Source organism: Cricetulus griseus, assembly GCF_003668045.3.
Source record: "Cricetulus griseus strain 17A/GY chromosome 1 unlocalized genomic scaffold, alternate assembly CriGri-PICRH-1.0 chr1_0, whole genome shotgun sequence".
Lineage (NCBI taxonomy): Eukaryota > Metazoa > Chordata > Mammalia > Rodentia > Cricetidae > Cricetulus > Cricetulus griseus.
In genome coordinates, this window is record NW_023276806.1 from 91,143,934 (window position 1) to 91,151,582 (window position 7,649).

Sequence of the window (7,649 nt, forward strand, 5' to 3'; positions counted from 1 at the left end):
TGCCTCATAGTACTTTGTCTGTGCATTTTATTCATTATTTATTTATATATTTATTTTTGGTTTTTTGAGTGGGGTTTCTCTGTGACTTTGGAGGCTGTCCTGAAACTAGCTCTTATAGACCAGGCTGGTCTGGAACTCACAGAAATCCTCCTGCCTCTGCCTCTCGACCTTATGTATCTCCTGCCTGTATGTTATGGTTTCGAGTTTTGTGTTTTTATGGGATTTTTGTGTGTGAAAATGAGAGTGTTGCTGTGCCTATGTGTGTTTCTTATACTTTTTTTCTGTCTTCCATTGCTGTTTATTTATTGCTTGTTTTGCCCTACTCTGGTTTGTTTGTTTGTCTGTTTGTTTTTAAACAATTCAGATCCTTATTTAATAGTTTCAGGTCATCATCGGCCAACCAGTGGATATATAGGACCCAGCAGCAAGGTCAGTGCAATTTTCGAGCCTCTTTTTCTGACTCCAATAGGGTGAGCACATCATCCTCTCAAATGGGGCCTTTGACAATTCAGATGATAGAGGGCTAGCATCATTCATAAACTCCACATGCACTTGTGTGCACTGTCCCTGTGAACCAGTTCTGTCCAGCACTTTGGTTACCCTAGCCAGCTTAATGGGCTACACACTACTCATGTCCATGATGGCAGAGATCTGGCAGAGAAACTGTTTGCTTGTCTTTATCTTATTATTTTTAGATGCCTTTTTGTTTTCTAATCAGAAAGAACAGGAAAGGGTTTTGGTTTTGGTTGGTAGGAAGGTAGAATAGATCCGGGAGGAGTTGGGGAAGAGGAAGTGGTCATCAGAATGTAGTACATATTTTTTCAAAAAAAAGTAAAAGGTAATATTAGAAAAGAAAATTGTACACCAAGAGATTTTATGAATATAGGCTCAAAAATTCCAAACAAATACTAGCAAGCTGGATTTAGCAATATATGAATAAATTACCTGTCACGAACTAGAACAAGTTATTCCAGGCGTATAAGTTTATTGCAACATCCAAATCATTTTATATAATATGCCAATTGTTAAAGAGCAAGAGCTATGCAGTCTTCTCAGATATGGAAAACACCTTCAAGATGAAAATCCCTAGCAAATTGGGATATAATAGAATCTCCTTATTCTAAGAAGAGCTAGCATTCCGAACATTTTCTAAGATCATAAGGAAGATGAGGATGATGGAGCTCACCTCTTCTAGTCAACATTGTGCTTCAAGAGCTTGCTGGATTATCTGGGTGAGAAAAAATAATCACCTCAATGCTAGAAAGAATTAGCACCATGACAATTTGTAGAAAATAAATTAATAACTGAAACTGACTAAAACCTATTTGAAGTAGTAAAAGGCTATCAAGAATGCACAAGGTATCAACATGCAAAATAGCAATGTTTCTGTATTGTGGCAAGGAGGATTCAAAATTAACAACATAGTTGTCAACCTAGAGCCTTCATCCAGTAGCTGATGGAAGCAGAAGCAGACACCCACAGTTAAGCACTGAGCCATACTCCTGGAATCCAGTTGTAGAGAGGGAGGAGGGATAAGCAAAGGAGTCAAGACCCTGCTGAAGAAACCTACAGAAACAGCTGACTGGACCTAGTTAGAGCACACAGACCCCAGTTGTAAACCTGAGGAGCCAGCATTGGACTGAACCAAACCCTCTGAATGTGGGTGCCAGTTAGGAGGCCTGGGCAGTCTATGGGACCTCTAACAGTTGAACCAGTACTTATCCCTAGTGCACAAATGGACTTTGAAAGCCCATTCCCTGTGGAGGGATATTATTTCAGCCCAGATACACAGAGGAGGGCCTAGGCCCTCCCCCAAATGATGTGACAGACTTTGATGATCCCCATGGAAGGTCTCACCTTCCTTGGTGAGCTGGTGGGAGTGAGTTGGGGGGGTTGTAGGGGGTTGGGAGGATGGGAGGGAGAGGGAATGGTGGGTTTATATGTAAAATGATTTTCTAAATAAGAAAAGAACACAGTTAAAGTTTTAAAAGAATCAGAAATAATTAAACAATTTAGGTGTAACTGACAAAATATAATTATTACACACTGAAAATTAAAAAATGAAGAAATTTAGAGTACCTAAATAAATCAAAAGGCATTCAATTTTATATCTTGTTAACTTTTTCTTTGAAATTAATATTTTAATAACTTACTTATATTGGAATAGTGGCTATGCTGGGAGTCTAAGGAGTTGGCAAATTTAAACTAGCCCTTCAGTTCTTTAGCAGGACTACTAACACTCTCTAAAATCTATCCCTTTTCTAATTTGTTCATTTTTATTATTTAATACACTATTGGGAACAGTGTGTCTAGACATACAGATGGTTTTGATACGTTCATTGGAAAGAGGCTCAGTCCAGGGAAATGGCCAATTATTTTTTTAAACTAAGTATATATTCTTCTGGAGAATCCCACCATATCTTAATGGCTGAATTACTCCCCTTTGCCCTCTGTTCTCTGGAACCATATATCCCACAAGTTTCTTGCTCCATTATGTTTAATGTTGAGGACAGAGAGATTTGACAGGACCCTGCCACTGTGAGAAGTGGATGGATCCTTTGAAAGGACCACTGGATAAAATGCTGCAACATAACTATTTCCATTGTTTTCGAAAGAAAAACCTCATCCTAAATCTAAGCAGCATTTCATTTCTAAAGGAAATAGATCTTGCCAAAACGACTTCATAGGAATTATTCTTTAACATGTACACTGGGAAAATCTTTATACAATAACAAGTAACAGACATGATGACCATCAAAGGTACAGCTCCCTTGTGTGGGAGACAGTAAGGTTTTACTTGAACTTGTAGCTTCCAAGAGACAGAGGACAAAAACTAAAAAGAGTCACATCACCATGAACCTCATGGCAGATCCAAACATGAATATCTCTTGTTTACTTTAACAGGCACACTCCTGGAGAAAAGGTGCATTGTTCACCCATCATTATCTGAGGACAGAAGGACAATGTTCCTTATTTGTTCTTTAATTCATCGAATTGGGGGAGAAATAGTTTTGAGTAAGCAATATACAGAAAATATGTATATTTATTAGAATAATTCTATGTCATAAGAAACTGGCCCAATGAAATTATATATTCTGGTACTCTATATTCATGTTAGTGAAGGAGTCAGGATAGAAAGAATTCTCTGGCTTATAAGGACATGTTCTTTGGTTTGTAGGGGTTTTTCTTTCTGTTTTGCAGACATTTAAACATGATTTTATTTCAATTTTAAAATTATATATTTGTAAAAGATAAAATTAAAATACTATATCTTCTGGGCTGGAGAGATGCTTCCATGAATGAAAGCATTTGCTATGTAAGTTGTGCAACCTGAGATTTATTTTCAGGATTCATGGTAGAAAGGGAGAACCGACTTCCCCAAGTTGTCCTCAGACCTCCTCCCATGTGCTGTTGTACAGGCATTAATGTACACACATATGCAACAGTATCTAGACTTAGTGGATTATAAGAAAATAAAATCACATGAAGTAGGGAGAAGGATGTGTTTGGGAGCATACCGGGAAAGCTGGAGAGGAGAAAGGCAGTTAAATATGGACATATTTTATTGTATACACAAATGAATTTATCAAGAATAAAGAAATTTTTAAAACATGTTTTCATTTATTCATTCCAGTAAAACATATTCATAATAGAAACAATATGGAGTTGGAGTTTTCACAAATTATAATAAATGTAACTTAAACTGTGAAAATAAATACTAAAAAGAATAATACAAATAAAAGTGAATAAGTAGAGATTCAAATCTCACACATAAGCTGTAATTCTAATTACTGATTTTGCATATTGCAAGTATGTTGCTAAGGTTATATAATACCAAAATCATATTAACAATTTTATGTAAATCCATGTTTATCTAAATTTCTGTATTTAATAGCCAATTCTGTAATTGATAGCCATGTTTTATTTATCAATAAGGCATAGGTGATTGTGTACTTATAACTACAATGCAATTTTCATTATGCTGCATTTATCATGATACTTACTTCAGAGATGTACCAATATAATATTATTTTATCTTGTGTGATTCCTGTTATTTGATTGTCACCTTGATTGGATCTGGGACCAACAAAGTGACCAACCTCTGGGTGTGTCTGTTAGAGGATTTCTACAAAGGATTAACTGAGAGGGATGACCTTCCTCCAGATCTGCAGCCACCTTCCAGTAGCTGCCAAGAAATAAAGAGATCTGAAGAAAAATTAGTGCTACTTTTTCAGCCCACCATCACTCCTCGTTGTTGAGGGCATCTATGCTCCTGCTGCCGAAGCCGCCATTCCCCATAGTACACCAGCCTTCCATATACTTTACTATAATAAGTATAGAAGGTTTCCAGGAGTCCTGCAGCTATTCAGTGCCAGATTGGCACTGCTGAGGCATCCAGATTTGTGGACTAAGATATTATAAAGTTCTCAGTCTCTTCGGCATGCACAAGGTTGGATCACTCAGGCTTCTTCTTACAAGCCAACTTAAATATTCCCCGCCTTTATTATATTTTATATTTTATTATATTTATATATTTATTAGATTATATTATATTTATATTTATTATATTTTATTATATTATATTTAGATATTTATTATATTTTATTAAATTATATATGTATATTATATTTATTACTGTATTTTATTATTTTACTATAATCCCTGTTCCTCTACCAAACTTTAACTGATAGCGATGCTTTACTTCTCCATTCTATCAGACTCATTGTTGTCCTTAATTCTATTTCTACTATTTAAACTTACATTGTATGCATACATGATTGAAAAACTTTCAATAAAATTGATTGTTCCACTCACTCACCAAGAAACAAAGATGTTTATTTTAGACCAAATTCTTATTATTCCCTGTCCTATTTAGGGTGTCATGTTGACAGGGAGTCAATACTCTACATGGGAAGAAATGTAAGTATTCATCTGAAGATGAGCAGAGATCAAGAATGCAGAAAAGAACCGACACGCTTCCAACTGAAGCCAAATCCTCATTCCCAGGGTAGTCCTTTACTATGTGATCTATAAAACCTCAAACAAATCAGAATCCAGAGTATAAAAACATCTTCATGGCTTTATATAAAACAAAATAGTAGGCTAGTTCCTCAGTAGCAGGAAGACTGCCACTGTGATACATATCTGACAGAAAGAACTTAAAAGGAAGAAAGAAATGTTGGGTTCATAATTTCAGATGTTTCAGTCCATGGTAGCCATCAAGGAATGACAGAGAATCAGTTCACACAGCAGCCACGAAGCAGAGAGAGATGGGGTGTGGCCACTCTGTGGGTTTTTTCCTGTTTTCATTTTACTGTGTCCAGCCTGTAGCCTGCAAGTGACCACGCCTTGTATGTTCAGGCAATTCTTTCCACTGCAGTCAGTTCTTTCAGGAAGCACCCTCACAGACTCACTCAGGGGTGTGTATTATTCTCCAAGGAGGTATCTTTCCAATCAAATTGGAAGTATTAACCGTTACACCTAAGTAATAATATGGGAAGAAAATTCACAACCATCATGTCATGTGGTAAACTGTAAAATAAAAATAGCTCTCTGATTACCATCTTTGAGTTATGAGTCTAATTTTCTTGAAAATTGAAAATTTTGAGCATGGGTGCTAGTATGACTTGATCCAAGTGGAAGTTAGGACTGCTTAGAGTAGTGGTTTTCATTCATCCTAATACTGCGACCACTTAATAAAATTCTTTTTCTTGTGGTGACCCCAATCATAAAATTATTTTGTTGCTACTTTACAACTGAAATAATTTTGCTATTGTTATGAATCACAATGTAAATATATGATACAAAACTGCAGATGGGTCAAGACCTACAGGTTGAGAACCAATTTAGGGTTAGATCAATTTTTATCAACAAAGAGTTGATGTTCAGTTCAAATAGATGAATACTCAAGGTTCTAACTGTACAAACACTGAAGTTATACTTAGCAGTATAAACAGACTAATTGGAGTGAGTTCTTTCAAAAATTTATATATTTAATTAGCATTACAAGGCCATTGTTGGACTAAAAGACTTAAAAGAGATATGTACCACATCAAAAGTAAACAAAGTGCTGCATGTAGCTCATTAGTAGAGAATTTGGCTTGCATGCTCCAGACGTTGCATTAAAATCTACCAACTGCAAAACGAAACAAAAAAGCAAGCAACAAGCAACTTTCTAGGATATAGAGATACTAGCCAACAAACAATAGCATTGAAAGATGGGAAGCATAAAATTGAAAATATGAGATTATTTTTTGTTTCTATGATAGATTTATTCGTATACTTGAAAAGATATTTAAAAACTGGTTTGAAATATTAGCAACAGCTTAAATTTTCATGGGTTGCTTAGAAAACCAATCTAGAAAATACAATAGTTTTCTTACAATCAAGTAGCAAATGGAAAAACTACACTTACAACAATATAAATATCAATTTAAGTATACATAAATAAATTGTGTATAAACATATGAGATGATATTTAGAAATCTACATGCTAATTTCTCATAAGACCACTAAGAAAGTATGACCAAATACATTATAGCATCTGCTCCCTACACTAATGCATTCTTGGGATTTTTCATGATCTCTTTCACTTAGAATTTATTCATCAATTTTCTGCCCATATGCTGATTAAATTCATGAAATATATTTTAAAACATGCAACCTATACTTTGAAAGGCACCAATAACATGACTTAGGTAGAAATAAAATTCATGAGAACTTTGCCTTTTAATTTAGCACATCATCATTGCACAGTTGCCCATGGAAAAGAAAGTACCTTCCAGTTTGAAATGGGAAATTGTGCTGTCCACATACTCAAACACAATTCCCATGCACAACATTATAGTGGGAAATTACCAATACAGAGTCAGGTAGAGATATAAGGGTATTTAATAGGGAAAAGCCTTACTTACAGAGAGACCTAGCCAGCCGGCATGGCAGCAGTCTGTACAGCAAGAAGCAAAGTGAAAGTGAAAGAGCAAACACAGTCACCCTACGTCCCCTGACCATGCCCTCGAAAGCTTGTGAGGGCGTGGTCAGGCACACCTGTAGCCAGCCCCTAAGTAGGCATGGCTACAGGTTCCCCTACAATTCCCCTTTTAGTCTAAAAGAGGATTAAAACTTAACAGTGTAAAGTACCCAAATTATCATAAAGGTAAAATATAAGAAGATACAACAATCTGCTTATGTCACATCCTAACTATCTATTTTAGCTAAACCCTAAAGTCATCTGAAAGAGTTGTCCAAGCCAGAACACCTCCTTCCAATCACAACCATAAACAATAGGAAGCTATTCCTAATTAGGTATATACACTATCCTAAGTGACAACAATGGGGAAAGGGGGCATAGCATTCTCCAAGTTACTTCCTGCTGAAATAGGACGATGATAGTCATGTGGGGTCCTGTAGGAAGAAAATGTTAGTATCCAGTCCATGTTAGATGGGATTCACTTGATTGAAGATCTCCCTTGAAATCCTCAACTTGATTGAAGTCAGTACCCAAACCTCTGGCGTAGTGTCAGTTGAAATGGAGCAAGTTGGATCCAGTGCAGTCGAGGAGGTGTGGCCCATTTTCTTTCCAGGGCATCCAGGGATTGCTGTCAGGCAGGTCTTCATTGGCTGTGTGGGACTCAAACATAAACAGTTAG

General features: G+C 36.2%; 1 long non-coding RNA gene and 1 pseudogene across 1 annotated transcript; both read right to left on the minus strand.

The window, feature by feature from the left end:
- Positions 1-430: 430 nt before the first annotated feature.
- Positions 431-639, minus strand: LOC100772854 (annotated as a pseudogene).
- A 4,176-nt stretch (positions 640-4,815) lies between these two features.
- LOC113832888 lies at positions 4,816-6,965 on the minus strand. The gene is made up of 2 exons (XR_003480361.2): positions 6,915-6,965; positions 4,816-5,481 (listed from the first exon to the last, which is right to left on the minus strand). It is a non-coding gene; the product is annotated as an uncharacterized LOC113832888 (long non-coding RNA).
- Positions 6,966-7,649: the final 684 nt, after the last annotated feature.